Here is a 12,810-nt window from a genome sequence, read left to right as displayed (position 1 = left end):
GACAGGATATACTTTCCCGGAACGGTATCGAATGCAATTGTTGAGAGAGAGTGAAAAGCACCCGAAAGCTCATTGAGATGAAATCGCCTTTCATGTTCACGGAGACTGAATTTCTCGGGAAAATATTCTGGGGAAAAACTGAAGCCTTCACAATTTCTATGAAAAGACACTAGAAAGTGATTGGAAAAGGGAAGTTTTACCAAATAAACTTATGTTGACTTTTCATTCGTGGACAGTTTTGAAAATTCTTCGAAAATTGCTGAGCAAAACATAAACAAAAGTCCCACGCTTTAACATTCTATGGAATTCAAAAGATATATTTAACCAATTAAACCAATTAACTCACACCTCGAAGTCTGTGCACTTTATCCACACAGAATCGCCCTCAACCTCGCGCGCCGTGCTTTCTGGGCGAAAGAAGCGCACGAAAAATAAAATGAAAAGTCGCAAAGCTTCGTATAATTACGGATAGATTATTGGATTATGCATTACACGCTCTCCAGATATTCTCCGTCGCGTCTCTCGAGGGTCGGGAAAGTCAATTTTTATAAATATCTCCCGGAATTTTTCCCTGTTCTCAGCCAGTAACTCCACAGGAATTATCCGCTCGCCAGGTGATCGGGCGGCGGCGGCGAGGGGACGAAGGTTGCGAGAAAGTTCTCTAACGAGAAAAGTTCACTGTAGCAAAAGTATTATTTTCAGATTTTCCTGAGTGTGTCGCCGGGGTGCATCGAAGCACCCCCGGGGAAAAGAGGTCTTCTCACACCCAAAGAGCTACGGGAATTTTCGCCACATAGTCGTTGGTCGACAGACATTTCGATATCTATGGTAATTTTCCAGGAGAGAGAGAGAGAGAAGAAAGTGCATGGAAAAAACATTGTTTTTGAAACGTACCGTCAATAGCGACTGTGTGAAGTCACTGCACTCAAGGGGGAGATAATTGGTTGAAACCTGTACGCCACTTTCTGACACTTTGACAGTGCCTTTGAGAAGTCATGTTGATTGACTTCAAGCATATTCAGCGCTTATTAGACTGCTTTCAGATGCATTCATTTCAAACTTGACGTGTTCTCTAAACAATGTGGATCAATTCTCACTTATACAACAAATGTAAAAAATGTGTTTCATTGGTTTAATGCACGCCTTTGCTATTCTCTTGGAGCGATTTCCACTAAAACTAAGGAATGTCAATTTTCAAACATGTAAATCTTTATTATTCCATATAAATAAGGAAAAACAGCCCTTGATAATTTCACTAAAACAACTTTAGGAAATTTTAAGCGATTGCACATTGTGTAAGAGAAGGAAAGTGGGAAAATTTGCCAAAAACAACGTTTGCAAGTCGTTTTAAAATAACACATGTGTTATTTTATATGTCCATGTGTTAATTTTTTTAATACTATGTGGTTAAGTTAACACAATTATCATTTTAAGCCTAACATTAAGTAGAAATCGCGGAAATATTCACCACTTGTGTTAAAGATTTCAACATTGAGTGTTATTTGTTATTCTGGTCAACAAGTGTTAAATTATTTTCTATCGCCTTAATGTGTAGTTTTAAAACGACTTTCACAGGTTGTTTTATTAAATGTGTAAAATGCAGAGCGACAAATCAGAAGCTGCAAAAGAACTTGCAAAAATTCTGCGAAAACTTGAATTTTGTCTAATTTTGGCAAGTTTCACAATTTTTCTTCTCTTACACATTGTAGTAACGTTTAAAACACATGTTTTAGCGGGAATAGCAAGAGCTATTTTTTTTCTTATTAATTTGGAGTTTAACATTCCTATGTTTTACTGGAAATTAAACCTAATTAATCCAAAAACTTCAATTCTGCAGCTTCTGGTTCTTTTCACCATTCTCTCGACGATAATTTATTAAGAAAACCTTTGGAGATATCACTGAAAATTCGACTTCTGAAAACATATGTTTTGTCAAACACTTCCTTCCACTTCTGCTGAATTGTACACCACTTTGTGGCAATAATATTTCTCTCTTGGCTGCACTCTGCATTCGATTAATTTTGCAGAAGAAAATACACGCAGAGAGAAGTGCAATTCTTCGGCGAAAGTCAGCCGGGCAGAAAGAAAAGATACTTTTCTGAATAAATTATCAATTTGAGACACAACCGCAGCACTGCAGCCGGGCAAAAAGCGGGTCCGGGCGGAAATCTCAGCGGAGGAGAGCCGCCCAGACAACGGAGCAATGTGCAGTCTTAACGTTTATTATGCAAATAAAATAAATTAACGGAATAAAGCAGGAAGTGGAGATGGCGTCACAGGCCCACCCCTCTTCGGGTGGAAAGATGCAAACTCTCCCTCCCCAGGCGGCGTCTCTCATTTCTTCGTCTGCGGCGCGCCCTCTTCCCTTGCGCCGCCACACCGACAAATGGGCTGGCGGTGGCGCAAACAACAATGGCAATGACTGCGATTATTGTGTAGCCATTCTGCATAATCCGTGTGATGGGCCAGGTCAGATAAGAAAGGTTTGTACGTTGGGTATATTACAGTGCTATGTGCTCCCCTTCCACGCCGTCTTCCATGGAACTTCTTGCTCTCGCACGCCCGGCGAGGCGCTCAGGGTGGCTAAGTAATGGTTTAAAGTTAAACAAACTCGGTGTATGTTTAAATTCAGGTGAAGACATTTCCCATGGCTCTGCAGTGCTTGAGAAAATTGGGGTGTTTTGTCTTGCCAGGACTCTCTTGAGGTGTGTGCCAATCAGGGAAAATACTCCTTGTCCTAAGATATGGCGTATCGATAACTTGTCGGTCATAAAAGGTCCACCTTTGAAGCGTTACGAGCACCTTCACCGGGAAAGCGCTTCCGAAGGGAAGTTTAGGCGATATAAATTGGGAAATATTGTGTAAACGACAGCAAATGTTTCGAGAATTGATCACAAAATCAGGCAATTGACTTCCCCTCGTGCCGAAGGACAGTGAGGAAGGATTAGCAGGAGCAACAAGAGTATCACAGCCACAAAGGCTATGTGCTCTAAATTGCCCTGTCGGCCAAGGGCGGCTGGAGGGGTGGAGAAAATGGGCGAAATGGCCAATTGCTTTGATGGACTGATGATAAAAACCAACTGTGTGTCTCATGGCAATAAATACCCCACAATATAGGACATGGCAGGGGGACTCACACTCCGTCGGGACGTGAAAAATGGCTCAAAGGATTGTCTCCTCTTTGTGCGCGCGCTGCACAAGACGAGAGAGATTTATTCTTTCGTCACTGCAAAAGCTTTCTGCACAAATTGAATTCGCACACCGCCTGGGAAAAAGTGGGAAATCTCACGCGAATTTGTGGCCATTTGTCACACTCATTAGCTGGTGTGGAGAGTCGGAAAATTGATGATAACAAATACATGTGGCATTTTCTTTCAATGCGACGACTCTTTTCACCGCATTTCCACCACTTCTTGCTCCTGGCGGAAGAGGAGATTGTTGAATGCGAGAGGGAAGGATTTGTGAAGTGAAGTCCCGCGACTCACAATTAGATTTAAGCCCCTCTTTGAGCTATGGAAACCCTGCCCAAAAAATCGGCCACAATGATCGTGCGGCAAAAGAAACATTTCAATTACGTGTGCGCGCGATGCCACGGGAAATTGAGCTTCGCTCTTCTGTGAAAGCGACCAAGTTTGCTCCCCTGGATGGCTGAAGCTAAAAGTAGCATTCCCAAATTAATTTACAATTTAAGCGAACAAATACAGGGAGAGAATTTTCACCGTTGGATGGAGAATTTTGGGGGGGAAAACAGCACAAAGTTCCACTCGAAATTGTGCTGAAATCATCAAATTGAGTTACACTCTCGCCCCATTCCGCCACTGATGAGCGATAGCTCGAGATCCAACCTTCTTGCCATGGCTTTTTTGCCATCCCCCGCACACTTCATGGCGAAGAAGAAATCACAGCCACTCCGAGCTTTCAGCCAGCAAATGTGGCATCATCGGCATTCGTGCGCTTGTCATACACGTTTGGGGTGGCTTAGGGGTGCAATCTTATTTACCGCCTCTGGTCGGGGGGCGAATTCTCAACAGTCATTTCATTGCCATTTCCCCTCCCCCCCCAGAAAGTGTGGAGATTGAGAGACTAATTCGCGATGTCGAGAACCTTTTAAGAGAAATGCATAAAAAGTCCATGGACAGGATCAATTTTCTCGCATTTGCAATTGATTAAATCCCACCACATTTCACTCTCATCCCTCAACATCAATTCAATATGTTAAGTTTGTTAGAAGAAAGCGCCAAACACAGTCATAAATTAAAAGCCATGCCAAGAGAAAAGGGAGAGAGAGAGAGAGAGCTTATTAATATTTAATAAAGTTCTTCTGGCATTTGTGCAGAGTTCTCGGGGTATTTTCGTTTTCGGGGGAAACATGCTGCTCAAACAATACCACAAGATTGCCAAAATTGAGTCACACAAGAAGCACACACACATGAACTTTCATCCTTCACTTGCACTCCGAATCCGCCCACCGCCCACTTTCCTGTGGACACAGAATTCCATTTCGTCCAGTGTAAAAACTTTCAGAGAAAACACACTCCTGAAAAATATTCAATAAGACCTCAAGCATTCGCGAAGCAATCGATGCTTGGGGGATGGAAATGCACACAAAGTTGCAAATATTTTCCTTCCAAATGACTGCACTTTTCCACCCTTTTCATCCACCTCCCTTCCCCCCTCCAGAGCTGCAGAACTAATTATATACACTGAGAGACACGCCAGAGGGCTTTGGAATAGATGAGAGATGGAGACGCCGGGTAAAAGCTCTCAAATGCACAACTATTTGTTTATTTATACAATTTCCACTGTGAGGATTGTTGCATTCATTAAAATTCTCAATTAATTGAAAATAATGTCGTCTGCCGTGACGATTTAATTGGTGAAAAGGAGCTTTGTTAATTTAGCTGAAGAGATAAAGGCTCTCTTTGTCTAACTGAATGTTTAAAGATTATTAAGCTTTCAGAACAACATATATGTGTATTTCGACGGGTGAATAGAGAACAATGAAAAGTTAAAATTGCATTTTTTTTTCAGGGGAGAGACTTGAAAATTTAGCATTAATTGTGCTGCGAAATTTGCTAAATTTCAACTCAACCTGTTAAACGTTTGATAAAATGTTAATTATTGCCCTTTAGCAATTATTTGTGGAATGTTTCAGTTGATTTTATTGGCATTTATTGGAATTTTGATTGAAATGTGTCAAAGTTATTAATATAAGCAGAAAATAGTGTCCAAAAGTCGATTTCAAATAGATTTTGAGTACATTTTATCCAAAAAAGTTGTAAGAACTCGAAAAATAACGTTAGAAGCGTTTTTACGCAATTCTGCAAATCAAGATAGTTTTCTTAGGAAGAAAGTGAACGGCGTAAATTAGGAAATTTAATTTTCGACAGTTTTCGATTAACTCGTCAATTTATAAAGCTTTTTATAGAGCAATAATCTAAGAAAAAAGAAATCTAATTGATTCTATTCCCAGCATTGAAAGTTTTGTGTCTAAACTATTTGATATTCCACATGAAGAATGAATGGAAATCTTGTGTTTCTCAACAGTTTCTTACACGTTTCAGTTCACACTCTTCCAATAATTAAATAAAATAAATATCAGTCTGAGTGAGAAGAAGTAAGTAACTTGACAGAGATACAATTTCCCAAAATTAGATCTTAAAAGTATAGTAATTAATTTGTCCCCAACAACCCAAAGCCATAATCAATCAAAGAGAAATTGAATATTTCTCTCTGGGTTGCTTTTCCAGGGCGGTGGCAAATCAATAAAATCGAGTGTGTGTGGGAGAAAATCTCCTCACGCCAAACTCATTATCGCTGTCATTGTCATCAATCAAAGAAAATGACCAGATAACCAGACACATCTTTGGCAAATAAATTACTTTTATTGCTCACTATGCGGCAATGAATTTGCAGAAGTTCGGGGTGGAAAAAGACATTCTCTATCATGCAACGGGTCAAACTTTCCACCTCAATTAATTACAATTTACAGAGTGTGTCGGATCAGACGCTTTTTACTCTTTCTCTCACATTTTCCGCACGAATTTCCGGGGATTTTTGTCAAATAAACACAACGTGGCAGAAAAAAATCCCACGAAAACTTTCATAAACATTTTCCCTACGTGAGAGTTAAAATTTTCTCCTTTAGCATAAATGATAATAAAGAGCTTTTCCCACTGTTTCTTCTCACTCGCAATTCTCCCCCAGAACACAGAGAGAAACAACCTCGGCATTCAAAGGCAGGGGAAGGAAAAAAAAACGAAAGAAAGAAAGAAAGAAAAAAACGCGAAAAGGCGTCGAGGAAAAGAAGCGAAATTGACTCTTGGGGTGAGTTGTGTTCTTATTACTCTTTTATACTTTGCTTTTGGTGCTACTTCATCATTTTTTCCCTGTGCCTTTTTGCGTGGTGGCTTTTTGGCTCTCCCCTTTCCCCGTTCCGCGCCCAATATTTGCTCTCTATGTGTGTGATAAACGAGCTATTAAAAATAAACGACTTCTATTGATGTTTCCCAACCCCCAAAGCCACCGCCAACCTGTTCTTTTCCACCCATTTGACCGCATTAGTTGTAACATTACATACAATAAATTATGCTAATTCTGCTGACTAATAAAATAATACCACACAGAAAAGTGTGAGGGAGAGAGAAGGAAAAGCCTCTAACTTTTGCAGCAAAACCCCTTTTTCGCGCGCAGATTCATTCCAAGGGGCGGAGAATTTGTCTACAATGCGTAAACCACTTATTTTGCTTTAGTTATGAGGAAGAATCTGAAAAAACTTACACACACAACATTCTTTTGTAGATTACGAGAAGGAAAATTTATTTTTGAGTATTAAGAAGCTTGCAAAATGCCTATTTTTTCTATCGAAATCGATGAGACTGTAGTAGAGATTGTGTTCGGAAAGGCTGTTCAAATGAAATATTGGAAATTTTGCCTTTACAATACAAATTTCTATGCAATATTTTGTCAAATTAGAAAGCCAGAATCAAAATCAAAAATTGAAGAAAGTCAATTGTCTTTCCGAAATCGTGAAAAGCATCTCTTCGAGCGTTTTTCATGACAAATTGTGTCCAGAGAAATGAAAGATTCTCGTGATTAATAGCATTTAAGCTATTTAGAGGTAAAAAAACAATAATATTTTCGCGTGTTTATTATTTTCTATGAGACTGAAAACCATGAAAAATGAGATGAATTTCTCAAATTTGTGAAATTAAACACTTCCGAATAAGTGTACACCACTTCCAACCATATTATTCCTCCCCCTAGATTCACTCAATCGTTTGCGATTTTGCAACATTTCCATTAATAATTTATCATTTGCAGTTCACTTTCTGGCCTCTGGATATTTTTATAAAAAATTTTACCAACTCAATTAACTCACTTGATCTCGCTAAAAATACAAATCATTTCATTTGGCAAAATGGCAGATAAAATTGTGCTAATAAATAAATTGTGAGCTTGTGCAAATTTAATTTAATCACAAAAAGAGCACACTGAATTTTATTTCACTGGGAAATTTATAATTTTATTTTGTACAAAAATAAACTCACTTTTGACACACACACAAAAAAAGGCTTTTCAAAGTTTGTCAAAATGAAATGTTATTTAGAGTTTAACACACAAAAAAAATATATTCAAAATGCAAATTGTACAATCAAATTTTTACCACCAATTATAAAATGTAGTTTGAAATACATTTTTGTCGTGTCATTTTTAGTATTTCAATTTATAAAAATGTATCTCTCGTCGAGTGATTCAACTTTGTAGCGTTCTTACGAAAAACCCATAAATAATTCATTGGGAAAAGCATACAATTTCCCGAGAAAGTCACTAAAAGACTTCTGTATAATCAAATTTCTTGTCATTTTCAGAGAATAGAACAAAGGATAAATTTTGTGATTTCGTCTAAATGAATCTGAAAACACTGACAATAATTCAAGTTAAGTCGATATTGTGCATTGAAAGCACTGATTTATTATCAATAATCAAATAAATTATAAGCTCTCTTATCGAATTATATTCACAAGAGTACAAGAGGAAATTGAAAGTCTGGTCAATTCTACACAAATCCACCAGATTATTCCGCAAATTTTCCCAACAACAAACTGACTTCAAAGGTGCGATTTGCGAGGTCCAGAAAAGCGCTTACCTTTTTCTCCCAAAATCACCCCGAATATCCAACAAAGAGAGATGAGAGATGCTGAAGGGAAGAAAATCTCACGGGATATCGGAAAAGTCCTTTCACTCTTTAAGCCAGTTCTTTGGCGCACTGTTTTGCAAATTCTCACTCTCTGTGGCAAGCCTTGGGATGGGAAATCAATTCATCATATGAGGAAGAATACGTTTGGAACATGCCAATCACATCTGCCAGGATGAAGGGAGGCTTCAGGACATCGGAGACATTTTTCATTGATAGCTTGACTAGAGATTCACCATTTTTGGCACGACACAGCACGGAAAAACTCACACGACGGGAGGAAATTCTGTCTTTGGATCCTCTTCTGAGGAAATGTTTTTTCTCTCTCTCTCTCTTGGATCCCAGGGAGTTGTTAATATATTCTAATCGGGGGGTCTGAATGATTTGCGGGGGTGGGTTTTCTTCTGAGGGAGGCGAAGAAAGTGTCAAAAAATGTGATTGGGACACACTTCACCAGGGATTCTCCCGCTCGTTGGGTGATTTTTCCCTTTTTCCGCACAATCACCAGCACTCGGGGTCCTTCGGAGGAGCAGCAGCCCCAGTCACTGGGCGCCGGCGGAGAGGATATCTCTTCGGGGGGCAACACTTGCGAGAGACACAGCAGCACAAATCATCAATTCTCGGGCAGGGACGATAATTCGCGCGTCATCCACAGGCGAGGCACGCACAGGAACACGCGGCGGATGGGCAGAGCTTCCGGCCGACGAGGCGCACGGCAGCGTGACTCGGAGGCAACTGAGGCAACCGTGCACGGTGTGCCGGAGTGACACGGCTGCGCATGAGCACGCCATTTAGCACTTGTCAGCCTCCCAGCGCCGGTGGCGCGGCCACGGAGGGAGAAGCCGAGTGGCAGGACGATTTCCCGCCGCCCACAACAGAGAGTCCTCGACGACGCCGCTTCTTTTCCGCTTGAAGTTGCCTTTTGACTGTGTTTCTCACGTGTTGATCTTCTATAGTTGGTCTATAAGACATCTCAAGAATTATCACATCAAGAAACTAAACAGAAGAATGGATTAATGAGAGCAAAACACTGTTTCTCAAGATGTAATAACAAGAAAATCACCAATCATAGAAGAATTTGTGAGAGATTCTCTGATTTTTGGGACAGATACTGAAACCAAGGGGGGGATAATACAGTCAGAATGGGTGTACAACTCAGCAGAAGTACTTAAGAAATGGAAGTATTGCAATAAACTTGCTATATTACTTTCTTGAGTGATTCTTTTACTATCAAATTATCCCGATTCTTTCGATTTCTCTTGAATTGTACGAAGAAACAAATATTTTCTAGGTTATGTAACAAATCACGGACGGATTTAATAAATATTTTGCATTCTAGCACATCAAATCTTATGCTAAATTCCCCAAGATTGCTCTCCATTCGTAGAATCAGACATTTTTATGCGATAAACATTGCTAAAAAACACTGCAAATTGTATTAAAGTCGAACATAACCTTAAAAAAAGAATTGTAGACTTGGAAAGTGTTTATTTAGCTCACTTTCTTCGCGATTTTGACTCTAAATTAGCAATTTAGAAGTTATTGACGATTTTATCATCCAGAAAGCTTCAAATTGAAGTCTTTTAAGATCTTTTAGTGATATTTTTGAGGTTATGGTTGCCAAAGACGCTGTAAAAAGCAATTTAAGGTGGATTTTTACAGAAATATCTGTGAAAACAGTCTAAAAACTGTTGAAAGTGTTCGGAAGTGTTGTACAGATTAAGAGCGAATTATCTGCACCTCGAAAGAAAAAGCTCTTGGTCAGAATTCTTTTAAACATCATGACTTTATTAGGAATGAATTCAATTGAAAATTACTCCTTTTCGTTTGTTTTCCGAACCTGTGCTTCTTTCTGGAACATCCTTTGAAGATACATTTAACTTTTTCATTGAATTAAAGTCAAATTAGTGAAAATAAACTTGAGAAATGACACAAATACAGCTCATTTACTGCACATTACAGACTTTATTCTGTTCAGCATTTGTTAAGCATTTAGATAAATGACAATGATTTTAAACACATTTATACATATTCAATTTATTGGATGAGTTATTGAGGAATTGTCAGGGAAACCCATTTCATTCTCGGCCTCTTCTGCCACTCAGAAGAGTCCTAATCCTGTCTTATGTTCACCCTCTCGCCGTCGAGCTCTTGTCCTGCCGGAGCGTCTCTTGCCGGCCACTCGAGTGTCTGCAAGGAAGGTCAGTCTCAGCCGGAGAATATGCTGAGATTGTGGCACTTTGTCAAGTCCCAGAATTCAGCCACATCTGTTTGCCGTATCATCTTCATCATCGAGGCAATTTCGGCCAGAGTCAATCCGCTTTGGACAGTTGAGTTGCGGCGAAGGACTCTCAATGATACTCATCACATTTGCTGTCCATCATCTCAGAGATTCTCCCAGTCTTCGACCCCAATTTCACCGATTTCACCCGAGAATCTCACCTGGAAATCACTCAAATTGCCCCGCTTTAGAGTTCAACAAACATTCTTGCAGTGCTCTAGAAAAAAAAAAGAGAATCTTATGTATGGAAAACCGCGCTGTCTTTCTCACCAGCACGCAAGACATTTCACTCCTCAAGGATAAGTGTGGCCATAAATTGTTGAATGCTGAAAGCTCAGCTGGAATGTGGGTTAATTGAGTGACTTTGCAATGCAAAACAAGTTTGCGTATTCAGTGGAAATATCATGAAATTTTCACTCAAAATTCAATGCGAGGGGCGGGGAAAATTTTATTTTCAAAAAGTGCAGAAAGAAAATGAGAAATGCTAAATTGCGCGAATGCCAAATTGAATTTCCAGCGAAGACATTTTCTCATTTGCCAAGGAGGAACTTTAAAAGCCTTTTCTAATTGCAAAACTTATGATTATCATTTAAGTTATATCGCCAAGCTTTTATTGTGCATTTTGCTAAGCTTTTACGGGAATGAAAATTGCGAGTTATGAATGAATTCGCCTTGATTCAATCTTTCTAAATCTGCCACCCAATTCAAGGGGGAGATATTACGGTCGGATATCAAAGTGATCAAATATATTTTGCAAAAGTAGAGCAATGAATTGAAAATAAACTCATTGCATTTTTTTTAGGTTATGCGACGGCTTTAACCTCCAAAAACAGACATTTTTCTTCTTGGATCGAAATGATTTGTTAATTATCGGAAGAATCCGACGTTAAATCAAACTTTTACTCCATAAAATATAGCAATTCAGGATGTTTAAAGCGAAGAAATACTGCAAATTGCACTAAATTCAATCATAACCTCAAAAATGATGTTTGGGTTTGAAAATTTCAATTTAGGAAATCTTTTGATCGATTCAAGATATGAAATCAGCAATTTTGAGTTCTTAAGCAAATCATGAAAGACCGAAATCTTCAAGCTTTACCCGAGAAAGCCTTTAAACGAAGGGTGACTAATATGGATTTTGAATGCCTCAGCATCTTGTGTCAAGATTAAGATCTTAGAAAATATGCCCAAAATGACAGAGTCGATAATTCTGTGTGAAATTTAGAGAAAAGAATGGAAAATGAAGTAAAAAATACATTTTAAGTGAGCAATTGTCTCGTCGGAAGAAGTTTAGGGTCAGAAAATAGATTTCAGAGTGTTGAGAGAAATATTTCAACCAGTTTGGAGATCATTTATAGAGTTTATAAGAACCTGACAGAGAATTTTGAAAAGAAAAAGATATAAATTTATGTTTAAATATAGAAATTGGAAGATTTTGTTGGGTAGAAAATGAAATTTGAGGTTAAGTTTAATAAGAATATCAACCGATAAAAGGATATTTGACGCTTTTTCTCTATTCTTGACTATATAATTTCGTTGGCATTATTAAAAAAATTCTCTTATGTCAAAAAATTAGATGGTTTTTCCAATTTCACACTCATTTTTACTGTAAAACCTTGCGTAAAACCGTAAATATCCGATTAAAGATCAAGAATTATAGTATTATTGTTTATTACTTGATGTTTGCAAGTTTTTCAGCTATGAAATTCGTTTTTTACTCTTTAAAAATTGTGCACAATTATTTTATAAATAGATTTTGAAGAGATAACAAAATAAAATACTTCTTTTGCGAGAACAATCGCGAAATAAACTGAAGATTTTTGATATTTTGAGGTTATGTTCCAAAAGAATGCTTGAGTTCTTAAGCAATTGCCAGGCGTTTTGTAGGCAAATTTTGACATGATGTACATCTTTTAGCCGCATGTTTTCCACCTTGACGCAATTAAATCCCAGACGTGAATTGACGAAAAAGGACAGAAAGTTCACATCACGCTTAAATCCAGTTCTAGGCGAGGCGAAACAGGCGCACAAGGGTGCAAACAAGGGTGCAAATGTGAATTCAATTGACGAGCTTAAAGCTCGCACTCATTAGCTTTGTGCTATTAAACGCGCAACAGTCGCGAGGGCTCGACAATCACGCTGATGAAAAATCGATTGGATGCCAAGAGAAAATTGAAGGCGCACCGCGGAAAATATAATTCAATGAACAAACTGACAAAATTTGTTTATCTAATCCCTCACTTTTTCACCCCCGTCGCTTCGCCACCCTTTCGCGCTCTTGCTGAGATAATTAAATAATCACAGACGGAAAATTCCATTTGCCAAAATGACG

General features: G+C 38.7%; 1 protein-coding gene across 1 annotated transcript in view; it reads right to left on the bottom strand.

Annotated features, from left to right (window-relative positions):
• The window catches only part of LOC132261598 (uncharacterized), a 105,596-nt gene extending 96,814 nt beyond the window's left edge, over positions 1 to 8,782 (bottom strand). Inside the window, exon 1 of the mRNA XM_059760486.1 lies at positions 8,150 to 8,782. The gene's annotated coding sequence lies outside the window, so the exon portion shown is untranslated. The remainder of the gene's footprint in view (positions 1 to 8,149) is intronic.
• Between the last annotated feature and the right edge of the window lie 4,028 nt (positions 8,783 to 12,810).

Source organism: Phlebotomus argentipes, unplaced genomic scaffold (assembly GCF_947086385.1).
Source record: "Phlebotomus argentipes unplaced genomic scaffold, Phlebotomus argentipes genome assembly contig_15, whole genome shotgun sequence".
In the NCBI taxonomy this organism is placed as follows: domain Eukaryota; kingdom Metazoa; phylum Arthropoda; class Insecta; order Diptera; family Psychodidae; genus Phlebotomus; species Phlebotomus argentipes.
Note: the sequence above shows the minus strand (reverse complement) of the source record. Positions and strands in the feature narration are given on the sequence as shown.